This window comes from Hyperolius riggenbachi, chromosome 5 (genome assembly GCF_040937935.1).
Source record: "Hyperolius riggenbachi isolate aHypRig1 chromosome 5, aHypRig1.pri, whole genome shotgun sequence".
Taxonomy (NCBI): Eukaryota; Metazoa; Chordata; class Amphibia; order Anura; family Hyperoliidae; genus Hyperolius; species Hyperolius riggenbachi.
This window is the reverse complement of record NC_090650.1, coordinates 296457659-296472977: the sequence shown is the minus strand read 5'-3', so window position 1 is coordinate 296472977 and position 15319 is coordinate 296457659. Positions and strand designations below refer to the sequence as shown.

Here is a 15319-nt window from a genome sequence, read left to right as displayed (position 1 = left end):
CCGCCTCCTGCAGAATTCCAGTCCCCGCCTGCATCCCTTCCCTCCCTGCTGATTGGAGGGAAGGGACGGGGGCAGGGACCGGAGCTATGCAGGAGGCGGGGGAGCAGCTGAGACTGACACTACAGATGTAAACACAGCCTCACAGCACGGCTGTGATTTATGAGGGATTGCAGAGTGCAGGGGGACCTTAGTGGGGTTTGGGATAGCAAGAGGCTGGGCTGTATAGGCAGATCCAGCCTCTGTATGCAGATAACATTCTTTAAACACACCTCGGGTTCTCTTTAAAAGGCTCCTCTGTCCTTCTCAACAGAGGGGATCCAGCGCTGGGACCGTTGAATATCCAACCTTAAGGGCTTGTAAGCTGTGGGTGCAGTAGAAGCTTTCCAGTGGATTCTAGCGGAAATAGTCGACACCGAGTCCACTCAACTGCACAGATGGTTCGCGCCTACGCAATACAGCGGACCTGTTTGGGTTTGGCTATTTCCACCGGAGCCTGAGTGGAAAGCTGCTAGTGTGCCTATGCGCACTGCCAAAGGTAAATATATGGTCTGTGTCGCTGCTGGGAAGTCGGCACTGGAATGAGACTGTGCAGGAGAATGGGGGAAGCCTCATTATGATTCAAAGGCTTCCCCTGCCAAAGGTAAGTACCCCCCAGAGCCACTTTTTATTCCCTAGAGGTTTACTTCAAACTACCTTCTTCGTTTCCAGAGGTCCATGTCTGCCGACTTCCACTACATAGAGGGGCATTTGGTTATGGTAAAAATGTTTTTCATTATTGCTGTCAGTAGACTTTTAAGGGCCCGTTTCCACTGGCCGCATTGTTGCGGTGCGATCAAACCCGCATGCGCTTCCGGTCACGCCGCGATGCATACCAGTGTGGCTCAATACAATCCCTATGGGACACGCATGCGAACTAAGGAAAACTGCAGCATGCTATGCTTAAATTTAGCCACACCGCTACACATTGCAACTAAAAATTTGCATCAGTGGAAACGGTTCCAATGGTCTACATTAAATGCAGTTTGAATGCAATGCGATCGCACCGCGTGTTGTGGAAACGAGCCCTTAAAAGACCTGTTGAGACAGGAAATACAGTTTTGGTAAGGGATTTAGATTTAAGTTATTCAGAAACAGAAAGTGATGACCACCAGACACGTCAACCTTCATCAGTGCATGGATACAATGCCTTGTATGCTGGGGTTGGAACTACTTGGGTACCATGCAGTTAAAACCTCCCTGGCGGTAGGATTACTTTCCAATTTTAGTGTCTAAAAGCGGAGTAATTTTTTCACAAGCTTTTAGACCCTAAAAATCATACCGTTAGATGGATATGCGGCAGCCCCGCATATTACACACCTCCCTCGGATCCAGCTCGGGGTTATGGCTCTTAGCTGCGGATTTCCACCCCAGACTGACTTGGAGTTACCGCTAAGGAGGTTAAACAGCCTGACTGCTGCTTGGAAGTTGTGCCCGGTACACACCATACAATTTCCCGTCAGATTTATTATTTCTAAGAGGTCCGATTTGGATTCCCTTTTTTTGTATAGAAGTGATCGGAAATAATAGATTTGGCCTGTCTATCTGACAGGAAATTGCAGTTGAGTAGGCTCATGTATTTGGAGTCACCCAAAAGTAATTAAAGAGAACCCGAGGTGGGTTTGAAGAATGCGATTAGGACACAGAGACTGGTTCTGCATACTATCACCAGCCTCTGTGTCTGTATTTTGCCACCCCCCCCTCCCCCCCTGTGCTCTGCTGTCCCCCATAAAAAACCGCCATGCTAGCGACATGCACCTTGTCGCTTGTTGCCAGGCTACCTTAATGCTGTCAGTCACCGCCTCCTCTGTATCGCGGCTCACCGCCTGCATCCCTTCCCTCTCCGCAAGCTGATTGGAGGGAAGGAACGCAGGCGGGGAGCCGCGATATAGAGGAGGCGGGGGAGTGGTATTCACTGGCAGCATTAAGGTAAACAGCCAGCTAGCAACAAGATGCATGCCGCTAGCCTGGTGTTTGTTTTTTTTTTTTCTATGGGGGACAGCAGAGCGCAGGGTGGGCCTGGGGGGGGGGGGGGGGGACAGTACAGACACAGAGGCTGGTGATAGTATGCAGAACCAGTCTCTGTGTCCTGATAGCATTCTTCAAACCCACCTCAGGCAACCACACGCTGCTGTGACCCCCCATCCCCCCCCCCCCCTTGCCCTGCATAGCAACACAACGCATTGTCAGCTGCAAAGATGACTCGCGTCTGTGTAGCCTGCCCAGCAATGTTGCTCAAGGGGATCTGGTCCCGATCCCCGACAGGTGACTTTGCTCAAAGGTGAGTATACAGACTGATGCTGGTACATACACACTTGACATTTGTCACTTGTAACAATTGCTCATGAGCATCTTGGGTGACAACCTAGCCTCGACACGTGCGTCCATCTAAGTTTAGAGATCTGCTGTGAGGGCTTGTTCACATCTAAAATCGAAATAGGCTGCCTGTCACTTATCAGGATACATGACAGGCAGCCTATTGGGCCAATCCAAGTGCGGGGATAATGTCCTTTAAATTGATTGGACCCGCAGGGGCTCAGGGCAGGGCGAGTGGAGCTCTCGTCATTGCCCATTAGCAGGCATAAGCTTGTAGTGCTTGCAATGCTACTCTGATAAAGCGTGCTTAGAGGACAACTGAAGTGAGAGAGATGTGGAAGCTGCCATATTTATTTACTTTTAAGCAATACCAGTTGCCTGGCTATCATGCTGATCCTCTGCCTCTAATACTTTTAGCCATAGCCCCTGAACAAGCATGCAGATGATCTGGTGTTTCTGACATTATTGTCAGATCTGACAAGATTAGCTGCATGCTTGTTTCTGGTGTGATTAAGACACTATTATAGCCAAATAGATCAGCAGGACAGCCAGGCAACTGGTATTGTTTAAAAGTAGATAAATATGGCAGCCACCATATCGCTCTCACTTCAGTTTCCCTTTAAGGGGCCCATACACTGGTCGATTTCAGCGATCAATTCGATGGAATTGATTGGAAAGTGATTCTATTGAATTAGCAAATCGATTTGTGGCCGATCTCGATCAATTAGCGGCCGATTTGATGTGACTGGGTGGAACATCTAGGTCGATCTGCTGCTGGCACCAGATCGATGGCCCATAGAGTTGCATCGGATCTAATGGTCCAATAATGCATTTAGATCGATTTCCAATAGATTTCATTCTGAAATGTATTGGAAATCTGTTCCTAGTGTGTGGCACACATAAGATTGGACTCGACATGCATCTGCCAGAAATCTATCTTATAGTGGAATCTGCTGCAAATCTATAAGTATATGGCCACCTTAACTCTGATAAGGCATGCAATTTGTTATAGTGAATCAACCCCAATGTATTTATTCAGGAAAGAGCTGGGGAAATCACTATGCAAAGCGCTTTGAGATTTCCCTATACCTTCCATTGAGGCAAATCGTAACAAAAATGGTACAGGCAGTGCTTTGCTGAGTGGATCGGAACCGCTGATATGTGAAAACTCTCATAGGGAATCATTGTACAAGTGCTTTTAGGCCCCATTCACACTTGAAATTGCAAAACGCCGGTGATTACCGCCGGCATTTTGCGGGAGTGATTTTTCTGCGATTACACAGAAATCGCTAAGCACTGAAACGCGATCACCGGGAAATCGCCTAAAAATGGTGCAGGCTACGCGTTTGCATTTGGCAATTTGAATTAATCGCCATCAATTCACGCAAATCGCCCAAGTAAGAACGGGCCCATAGGGAATTAAAGCACTAGCGCTTGAGCGGTTTGCCGAAATCGCCGGCAAATACTCTAGTGTGAATTGGGCCTTAGGGCAACACAACACCCTAGGTGTGAACAAGCCCTGACAGATCAGTAAATGAGGAACAAGTGCTGTTGTCCTACTGTTGTATTCCAGGGTACCTTTTGCTTGTCCTGCTTGTCCTCTTTGTCCTAGCCATCTTATCAATTACTCAGTGATCAATTAATGATACAGAGTGTGTGTGTGTGTACACTGCAGGTGGCTGTAAAGATTTGTTCACATGTGACAACTGATGTCGCCTATCAGGGATTTGGATCAGATTTCCCCCTAGGGCGGCATCACTGGGCCAGCGTCCGACGACTTTAGTCAGCCGTGTGTACGTGGCTTAACCACTTGCCGACCGCACGCTCATAACGTGCGTCGGCAAAGTGGCAGCTGCAGGACCAGCGACGCAGTACTGCGTCGCCAGCTGCAGCCTAATTAATCAGGAAGCAGCCGCTCGTACGAGCGGCTGCTTCCTGTCAAATCACGGCGGGGGGCTCCGTGAATAGCCTGCGGGCCGCCGATGGCGGCTCGCAGGCTAGATGTAAACACAAGCGGAAATAATCCGCTTTGTTTACATTTGTACGGCGCTGCTGCGCAGCAGCGCCGTAAGGCAGATCGGCGATCCCCGGCCAATCAGCGGCCGGGGATCGCCGCCATGTGACAGACCACATCCTGTCACTGGCTGCACAGGACGGATAGCGTCCTGTGCAGCCCCGATCTCCAGGGGGAGGCAGCAGGTAGGAGAGGGAGGGGGAATTTCGCCGCGGAGGGGGGCTTTGAGGTGCCCCCCCCCCCCCGCCACCCACAGCAGGCAGGAGAGATCAGACCCCCCCAGCACATCATCCCCATAGGGGGGAAAAAAGGGGGGCAATCTGATCTCCCTGCCTGCACCCTGATCTGTGCTGGGGGCTGCAGAGCCCACCCAGCACAGATCAATCAAACCAGCGCTGGTCCTTAAGGGGGGGTAAAGGGTGGGTCATCAAGTGGTTAAGGGGAAGCAAATGAGAAGTTGGCAGACTGAAAAGGGAGGTATTGGTGCAAACATGCACATTTCTAAAAATATGAAACTAAAGCCTCTTACACACTTTAGATTACTGTCATCCGGAAGTTATCGGAAACTCGATCTGTTAGTCTACAGTTTGTAGCTGAAGCTGTACAGATGTGTCAATAGGTATGTTAGTTACTGTATTTTCTGTGGTATAGGACGCTCTAGAATATGACACATCTAGGTTTAGAGTGCAAAAACGAGAGAAAAAAAACTAAACCTGGTACGTCTATATTCCAGGAGTGCCTTGTACATGTTATCCCTCAAATGGTATCCTCCTGTGTCTCCCAAATGTCCTTCTGTACTAGGGCTGCACGATTTTCGGTAAAAATTGAAATTGCGATTTTAATTGTGATTTCGATTTTTTTCACGATTTTTTTCCCAAAACAAGCTTTAGCTTGTCCTAGTGTACAGTGTCGTGCGCAGCGGGTTTTGGGGGGAGGGGGGGGGGAGGACTGGGGTGCAGCGGCATAGCTAGCATAGTAGCCCCAATATAGGGAGTTTAGTTGCCCCAGTATAGCCAGCATGTTGCCCCAGTATAGCCAGCATGTTGCCCCAGTATAGCCAGCATGTTGCCCCAGTATAGCCAGCATGTTGCCCCAGTATAGCCAGCATGTTGCCCCAGTATAGCCAGCATGTTGCCCCAGTATAGCCAGCATGTTGCCCCAGTATAGCCAGCATGTTGCCCCAGTATAGCCAGCATGTTGCCCCAGTATAGCCAGCATGTTGCCCCAGTATAGCCAGCATGTTGCCCCAGTATAGCCAGCATGTTGCCCCAGTATAGCCAGCATGTTGCCCCAGTATAGCCAGCATGTTGCCCCAGTATAGCCAGCATGTTGCCCCAGTATAGCCAGCATGTTGCCCCAGTATAGCCAGCATGTTGCCCCAGTATAGCCAGCATGTTGCCCCAGTATAGCCAGCATGTTGCCCCAGTATAGCCAGCATGTTGCCCCAGTATAGCCAGCATGTTGCCCCAGTATAGCCAGCATGTTGCCCCAGTATAGCCAGCATGTTGCCCCAGTATAGCCAGCATGTTGCCCCAGTATAGCCAGCATGTTGCCCCAGTATAGCCAGCATGTTGCCCCAGTATAGCCAGCATGTTGCCCCAGTATAGCCAGCATGTTGCCCCAGTATAGCCAGCATGTTGCCCCAGTATAGCCAGCATGTTGCCCCAGTATAGCCAGCATGTTGCCCCAGTATAGCCAGCATGTTGCCCCAGTATAGCCAGCATGGTGCCCCAGTATAGCCAGCGTAGTGCCCCAGTATAGCCAGCGTAGTGCCCCAGTATAGCCAGGGTAGTGCCCGGCAGTATGGGTAGGTAGTGCCCGGCAGTATGGGTAGGTAGTGCCCGGCAGTATGGGTAGGTAGTGCCCGGCAGTATGGGTAGGTAGTACCCGGCAGTATGGGTAGGTAGTGCCCCAGTATAGCTAGTGTAGTACCCAGTATGGGTAGGTAGTGCCCCAGTATAGCTAGTGTAGTACCCAGTATGGGTAGGTAGTGCCCCAGTATAGTTAGTATAGTGCCCCAGTATAGCTAGTATAGTGCCCAGTATGGATAGGTAGTGCCCCAGTATAGCTAGTAAAGTGCCCCAGTATAGCTAGTAAAGTGCCCCAGTATAGCTAGTATAGTGCCTGGTATGAATGGGTAGTGCCCCAGTACAGCTAGTAAAGTGCGCAGTATAGGTATGTAGGAAGGTACTCACGCCGTTGTGGCCATGCCCGCGCCTGGCCATGATCCGCTTACCACAGCCGCTGCGCCGTGCCACAGAAGCAGTGCATATTTATTGATGTTAATGAGCCGGGCAGCGGGGGGGTGGAGAGATCAGTACAGAGCGGCACACAGCTTCTCCAATCGCTGGATACCGATGGTATGACGGCAGCTGTAGGCGGAGCTGTACTAGAGCGTACAGCTCCGCCTACTGCCTCCGTCATTCCATTGCTATCCAGCAATTGGAGAAGCTGTGTGCCGCTCTGTACTGATCTCTCCACCCCCCGCTGCCCGGCTCATTAACATCAATAAATATGCACTGCTTTTGTGGCTCGGCACAGCGGCTGCGGCGGTAGGCGGATCATGGCCATGCGGGCAAGCACTAAAGACCGAAAACCGCCGGATCCAGACGATCCCAAAATCGTCTTCACAGGAACCGCGGTTTCGGGTTAAAACCGAGAAATCGTGCAGCCCTATTCTGTACCCCTCATGTCTGCCCCATGTGTCTTTCTTTGTCTGCATGTCTTCCCCCCCCATCCCCCCCCCCCCCATGTGTCCTCCTGTATCCCCCATGGTCCTCCTGTCTCCCCCACCATGTCTTCATTCTCTTCCATCTCCCCTATGGTCCTCTTGTCACAACCATGTCTCCTCTGTCTAGCCAATGGTCCTCCCATCTCCCCACCATGTCTCCTTCTGTCTCTGTCTCCCTCTTGTGTCCGCGGCTCACCCCGCCCCCTCGCCTTGTGTTGTCTGGCCCCACTGGGTGTTTAGCGGCAGCTGTTCACCTAATGACACGTCATTGGAAGCTGCACACAGAAGACGAAGGTCTGCAGTCCCCGCGGGCAGGATGGCAGAGGTTAGCAGCCACCGCTAAAAACACGGAGGGGCCAGACAACAAAAGGGGAGGAGGCGGGGGGAGCCGCAGACACATGCGGGAGACAGTAGGACCATGGCGGGGCAGAATAGACAGGAGGAGACATGGTGGGGGAGACAGGAGGACGCACACAGGGAATTCCCGATGTGACGGCAGGCGTTCGGAAGTCGGGGATTCCCTGCATTTGCTGTATAAGACGCAAGGAAATATGGTATGTGTTCCGTTATGGAGGGGAAGGATGGACGATGAGTGCTACACAAGACAGCTAGTGGGATAAGGAAGGAAAATAACAGCGTTGGGGCGGATCTCTTAGGCCTCGTTCACATCAGGGCCGTTTCTGTGCGCTTTTTACAGCGCACTGCCCTGTGCGATCAGCAAGGTATTTACTTTCCCATGTAACTAAATGTAGCTGGTTCACATTTATGCGCTGCGCTGAGCAGCGTTACAGAAACGTAGGGTTGCATGCATTTCTGTGCGCTGAGCTGGAAAGTGCACATCAATGCAAGTGAATGGGTGCGTTTTTTTAGTGCATAGAAGCGCATGCGGTTTTTTACCCCTAATTGGAGAAAAAAAAATACATTTACATACAAAAACAAAGTTTTATTGACAACTGCTGCTGGTACAACAAGCAAAACCTGCTTTAAAGAAGCGCAGCGCAACGCACAGAAACGCGCACTGCGGTTTTTACCACGCGCTTTCACACGTTTTTCAGCGCAGCAGATGTGAACGAGGCCTTACAGACACTGTAGGGACACTGTGCACACACTAAATTGTATCTAATAATCCTATAATTTGTATAGCGCTTTTTCATCTGAGCGCTACGGACACGAAGGGCATACTTCCTAACACCCTGTAGTGTTAGGAAGTCTTGCCCAAGGACTTCATACTGAATTGGTATCGACCCAGGATTCAAACCCTGGTATCCCATGTCAAAGGTAGAGCCCTTAACTAGTACACTATGCAGCCACTAGTGTGTGTACTAAAGGGGCCCATACACTCAGCCGATTTTCTGGCCGATTGATCGATTGAAAGTCGGTTGGCCAATCGACCGATCGATGGCCGATTTCGATGGATTTCCATCGAACTGGCAGGGTGGAAAATTTAGGTCGATCTGATGAGATTGCTTATCAGTTTGCATTGGCCTTAATGGAAATCTGATGGCAAAAAAATGCCATCAGATCGAATTTCAATAGATTTCAAACTGAAATCTATTGGAATTCTATCCTGGTAAAAAATGTTCTAAAAACGCATCAGATAGATCATCAGATGCATTTCTTATCTATCTGCTGCCAATCTGACGAGTGTATGGGCACCCTTAGCCTAAGGGCTGGTACACACCAAGAGCGCTTTTAAAATCGTCAGCACTTTGAAAAGTGCTTGGCTACTGATGGTGTTCCTAGAGCATCGTTGCGATTTTTTTTTTTTTTTTTTTTTTTTTTTTTATTGCAATTGCGCTAGCATGTAGCATTTTTTTTTTTTGGAGATATTCAGCATGAATGAATGTGCGGAAAACCTCATTCATTCAAAAAAAATCGGTATCACTTACGATTGCAATTGTGATTTTTGGACTGCACTAGCCTAAACCCAGTTAATAAACCAGCTGCAGCTAAATGCTTGTTTCCACTAAGGGCTCTTTCACATTAGGGCAGATTTTCTGCGTTTCAACGCAAAGGATAAAGTTTGCGTTACCCAAGGTGAAATGAAAGTCCATAGACTTTCATTTTAGCTTTCACATATAACGCAGCCTTTTTGTGCGTTGCGTTCCACTGCACCCAGGCGCAGTTTTTTGGCCAACGCTAGCTTTATGCGTTACAATGTTAGTCAATGTAAAACGCACACTATGCGCGTTTTTAATCCGTTAACGCAGGCAATCAGTCCCAGAATGCAACAGAGGAACAATGTAGAAAGTTGACAACTAAAAGAAAAAAAATTACCTGCGTTTTTCTATGTGCAGTAACGCATTGAAAACGGATTAAAAACGCACACTCACTGCAGTGCAACGCATATCAAAACGCAGTAAAAGGCATACAACAAAACGTATGCTTTGAGCGTTCTCCAACGCAAGCTCTGATGTGAAAGAGCCCTAAATGCAGATTTCTGTGTTGTTTGGCACACATTCGCACAGCAATGATTTCCTATGGGCCTGGTTCGAAATTTTCATCCAGAAAAAAAAACTGACAACCATATTACTATTTTTCAGATACTGCATGCAGACAAATTGATGCGATTTCTATGGGTTTGCAATGCATGCGCGATCAATAGTAACAATAGGATTTATTAAAAAAAAAAAAAATCACCCCCCCACCCAAAAAAAAAAATCGCATGTAAACATTGCATGCATATGCTATTTCACATGCAAATGTTGCATGGTTCTATTGGAAACATAGCCTGATTAGCAGCCACTGGCATTTGATCAGCTCGGTTTGAAATTCATAAAGATTTGAATGCAAAGTTGAAATTGAAGCTTTGCACTCGTGACAATTCACACACAGGAGTGCTGTAAGCAAGCGATTTGGCAGAAGAAGCTTGTGACCTTTCAGGAAGATGGAGCAATAATGATGCAAACAAGGTTCTGTTGCAATTGTACTAAGAGAGATGTGTATGTGCAGAAGTCCTGGCAATGGAGTCTTCTTTCTCCATGTGTAAGGCCAGAAACCCACTAGGAGCGCTTTTCGATTTAAAAACTCTTGCTAATGTAATGCTATGGGTGTGATCTCACTTTGAGCGATGTGATTTTATAAAAATCCCCCATAGCACTGCATTAGCAAGAGCTTTTTCAAATCACTAGCGCTCAGAAATCTCTCCTAGTGGGTTTCTGGCGTAAGGTCTTATTCACACTGTTTACCGCTGGCAAATTTTAAAAGCACTTTAAGGCCTCTTTTAACAGTGCAACGTTAAAGTCGCACACTAGAAAATGTTGTAACGTGGACTAACGCACAGCAATATTAAGTCTGTGCAACATTCACAGTGCACACGTTGCCTTGTGTGTAACGTGTAGCAATATTTGGAAAGTGCTGCATGCTGTGCTTTTAGCAATAAATCTGCTGCGTTGTGTGTTGCACATGCTCAGTAATGTTTTTCTTTAATGTAACGCATGCGCCGTTTTCGTTCCATCACTGTGCGACGAAAACGGTGCACCAAACGCAGGGTTAAAGAATGTACTATAACGTCCAAGTTATAGTCTTTCAATGCGTCGCATTAGGGGCACGTTATGCGACCTTAACTTCGCATCAAACGCAACATCCCACTGTGAAAGAGGCCTAAAAGTGCTTGAGCAATGTTATTTAATGTGAGTGTTCTCACATGAGCTTTCTTTCCAATCACAAACATGGGTCCTGCACCATTTTCTGAGGGTCTGCGATTCAATGGAAGGTATAGGAAAATCTCTAAGCGCTTTAAAAAGTGCTTGGCTAAGCGATTTTGTGAGTGCTTTTCAAAAAAAATAACATTATAGCAATTTAGTTCCAGGTACAAGAGTTAATTTCCTGATTTACTGCACACAAAAAAAGTGCTTATCGACCAAAAAAAGTTTACAAAAGTGCTTAGCTAAAGTGCAAATCGCTCTGAAAATGCAGGAAACATTACTTTAAAAAGCGCGCTTACGATTTATAATCTGAACTAGGAGTCAAGCCTAGTACTTGCGCTAGATGGAGTGCCGAGAATCTAGCATGTTTGCATTTTTCCCATGAGGCTGCGTTTTGTAGATCACGCACGCTGGAGCGAGAGACTGTCGAGTGTCTTTCCCCCCCCCCCCCCCCCCTACTTACCATGCCGCACTACGTCTGTTAGAAGCCGCACCACACTGTCCCTCGTTCCCCCCCCCCCCCCCCCCTCCATATCTGCATCTGTGGCGCTTATGCCAAGAACTGTTGCTCCCTGCAGGCAACATTTTAGGGCTCTTTCACAGTGGGACGTTGCGTTTGAGTCGCACAACGTGCCCCTAACGCAACGCATGTTAGTTTAGAAGTTGGACGTTATATTGAACTGCGTTATGCGTCTCTTGATGCGCCGTTTTCATTGCATACTGATAGAACGAAAACGGCGCATGCGTCAAATTAAAAAAAAATCCCAAACAATCCTGAGCATGTGCAAACAGTCCAACGTAGCTAATAACGCATATAACGCACAGCATGCTGCACTTTCTAAATGTTGCTACACGTTACACACACCGCATCGTGAGCACTGTGAATGTGGCACATACTTTGCATTGCTGTGCGTTAGTCTGCGTTATTCCTTTTTATAACGTGCGACTTTAACGTCGCACTGTAAAAGCAGCCTTTGGCCTGGGACTCACTAGCAGCGCTTTTCTAAGCCCTTTGTAAGCACTTGTGATTTAAAAAGCTCTTGCTAATGTAATGCTGCGAGTGTGATCCCACTTGAGCAATTGGATTTTTTTCAAAAATCCCCAATAACCTTACATTAGTAAGAGCTTTTCCATTCTCAAGCGCTTAGAAAAGTGCTGCTAGTGGGTCCCAGGCCTTGTGTACACAGGTAATTCATGTTGATTCTCTTATCTATGCTTTCTTTGAAATCTTTGATTTGAGTCAATTATTCCTAGGAATACTGATAATATATAGTCATAAGGGCTCATTCACATTGTGTGGTGCTGTCAGTTCTGATGCACCGCACATTGGCCTTAATTCACTAAGCTTATCTCCTGTCTTTAATAACGATTCTATAGTTATCACCATGGTGACGAGGCATGTAGTATTCAGGAAACATTTTCCCTCAGGCAAACCTAAAGTTAACTCTTCAATCCTTAAAATAACTCCAGAATTCTAGACAGGCTGTTAATTAACTGCATGTGAAATTAACTACAGAGGTAATTTAATTATAGAGGAGATAACTTAAAGAGGAACTCCAGCCCAAACAAGCATACTGTCATTAAGTTACATTAGTTATGTTAAAGAGAACCCGAGGTGGGATTTAATTATGTTAGTGGGGCACAGAGGCTGGTTGTGCACACTAACACCAGCCTCCGTTGTCCCATGGTGTGCCTCCAGGACCCCCCTGTGCACCGCTATACCTCCCGCAGTGCTAGCGACATGCAGCGTGTCGCTAGCACATTGTTTACCTATGCGGTGTCATTCAGCGCTGCTCCCCCGTCTCCTCCGTATCGGCGCTACCCGCCCGCGTCCCTTCCCTCCAATCAGCGGGAGGGAAGGGACGTGGGCGGGTAGCGCCGATACAGAGGAGGCGGGGGAGCGGCGCTAACAGACACCGCATAGGTAAACGTGCTGGCGACACGCTGTGTTCCGCTAGCACTGCGGGGGGTATAGAGGCGCGCAGGGGGGTTCATGAGGCAACGGAGGCTGGTGTTAATGTGCACAACCAGCCTCTGTGCCCCACTAACATAAATAAATCCCACCTTGGGTTCTCTTTAATTAAAATAGATAGGTAATTTAATCTCTTACCCACCCTGTTTTAAAAGAACAGGCAAATGTTTGATTTCGTGATGGCAGTCATCTTTTTGGTTGAAAGGAGGTGACAGGAAGCATGAGACACAGTTCCAACTGTCCTGTGTGCTGATCACCCCTCCCAGTTGCTAGGCAACTTGAATAACATATGAAATCCCATCATGCTTTGCACAGTATCAGGGTAAAAAAGCCTGGACCGTTTTCTTTGATGGGTGGAGCTTAGCTAAAAATGCAGCTAAAAATTATGCTTTGGTAAGAAAAACAAAGTTCTGATGCTGTGAAACTGTTAAACACCAAGCCTTTTCCGTTCTGCTGAGTAGATTTTTAGTCTGGAGGTTCACTTTAACGTTAGAATTCTGGAGTTATTTTAAGGATTGAAGAGTTAACTTAAAGACAGAGGAGTTAACTAGGTTTGCCTGAGGAAAATGTTTCCTGAATACTACATGCCTTATCACCATGGTGATAACACTAGAAACGTTATTAAAGACAGGAGATAAGCTTAGTGAATTGAGGCCAAAGTGTGGTCCCCATGGTAACATAAGTCCTTAGACTTTCATGGAACTTTTCACAGTACAGCTGTGCATTGCAATGTGATGTGACTGGGAACATTTTGTCATAGAATGCAATTTCCCATTGGGTTCTATAGTGTTGGGGCCACCGACATTCGCGCTATAACACACGGCGACATGCATGCCATGCGTCAGGAATGCTTGCTTGAAGTTGCATTTGTCCATGCGTTGTGTACTTGAAAAAGCTCTAATGGGATGTCTGAGGCAAGTGTTGCCAATGAAGGTAACGGACCAATAAATTTATCTAAGTGAACCTCATCTTGCAGGCAAAATGGACACGAATTATTCAGCTAGGATGGTGGCTTGCAGATATCTATTATTCATTTAATGGAAATATACAGACAGTGTGAATGGGACACGCAGAGTAAATTGTTTAGAGAGGAATTAAAATGTACTTTCATAGACTGTTTGGAAAGCTCAGAGGGTTGATGCTAGTTCTGGGTGGAGTGCTTGTTGTCACACAGTGGAAGCATGAAATACTCAAGCTCAGAAGGTGACAGCCAAGTTGGGGTGTGGAGCATAAAGTCAGACAGCATGGAGACTGGAAAGCTTAGAGGGTACCTCATTGGATCCTTCTTGCTGGGAGTGATATAAGAAGGGAGTTCTGCTGTACAGCAATCCTGCTGTAATAGACTATACTTTGAAGCAGGCTGGATTTCTTGCTTGTGTGCTCAGCCGTGCATCTTGTATATAACACCAGTGGAGAACCTAGTAGGAAGGTGACAATGTAGGACACCTTTCAAACTAAATGTTGACAGTGACTTTTGTAAGGCAGAACTAAAGTAAAAGAAAGCAGCCCAGGTTACAGCAAATAAATTCAATTTGTACAGTTTTACAATTACATTTTTTCCCCCTCTGCAACAGTTAATAAGCTAGTACTTTTATCTAGGGAAATGAGACAGTTGAACTTGAAGGGCCCGTTTCCACTAGACGCGTTGCTATGCGGAAACCGCTCCGCAACGCAAGGAAACTGCAACCAATTCATGGAGTAGTTTCCATTGACGCAAATTTACCTATGCGATCCGGTACGATGCAGCGCGGGGGAAATTATGGATGACATGCTGCAGTTTTAAGCATCACATATCTGAGTCCCCATAGCCACCGACTGGAAGCCGCAGGACGCCGTATCTGGTTGTTCAGATGGCAACCGGAAGTACCTGCGGGGGGATGCGAGGCAATGTGGCGATCACTCTCATCCTTTCCTACAAAAAAAATTAAAAAAGCCAATCCCTGCCTTAAAATTAAAGGAAACCTAAAGCAAAAAAAAAAGCCAATTTAACTTACCTGGGGCTTCTACCAGCCCCCTGCAGCTGCTCTGTGCCCGCGCCAGGTCAAACTGATTCTCTAGTCCCCCGCAGTGACCCACTTTAGTTTTCGGCGACTTAGCCAGGCGATGGCCACCGCGCCTGCGTGGCCCTGGCCGCACACGTCCTCTACGCCCTAGCAGGGATAACAGCTGCCAAATGGGGTAGATTTCAATTAGCGCTGTCGAAAAGCGCTTACATTTATCTTGCACCAGTCTAGATGAATCTGTTTTGTTCAAAACCGTTCTGTTATAAAGGTCGGTGCTCTCTCCAATTTTTTTTTTTCCCAGCCGGGTGGCATGAAAAAGTAGCTGGGTGGGCGTGATGGGGGAATGCAGGGCCGGCGCAACCCTGCTTACAGCATAGGATCAGGATGAGGAGGCCAGCCAATGACAACCGGATGCTTACCAAAGTAAGAGCCCGTCTGTATCCGATTGAGGCTTCCCCGTCGTCGGAAAGGCACTTCTAAATGTTTGCTGTCAGGACACTGATCAAAAACACACCAAGCATCGTGACCTGTGTTTTTCCTCTTGTGTGACTAGGAGCTGGAACATCACCTATGAACACTGCACATCTCAACACACAAAGC

The 15319-nt window shown here is 47.6% G+C and overlaps 1 protein-coding gene across 5 annotated transcripts in view; it reads left to right on the top strand.

Moving 5' to 3' along the window:
• Positions 1 to 15319, top strand: part of SOCS6 (suppressor of cytokine signaling 6) — a 116371-nt gene that overhangs the window by 81680 nt on the left and 19372 nt on the right. The window contains exon 1 of one of the 5 annotated variants that reach the window (XM_068234684.1): positions 4966 to 4985. The exons of the other annotated variants lie outside the window; for them this stretch is intronic. The gene's annotated coding sequence lies outside the window, so the exon portion shown is untranslated. Of the gene's footprint in view, positions 1 to 4965; positions 4986 to 15319 lie in introns of those variants that run through there. 5 annotated transcript variants of the gene reach the window in all.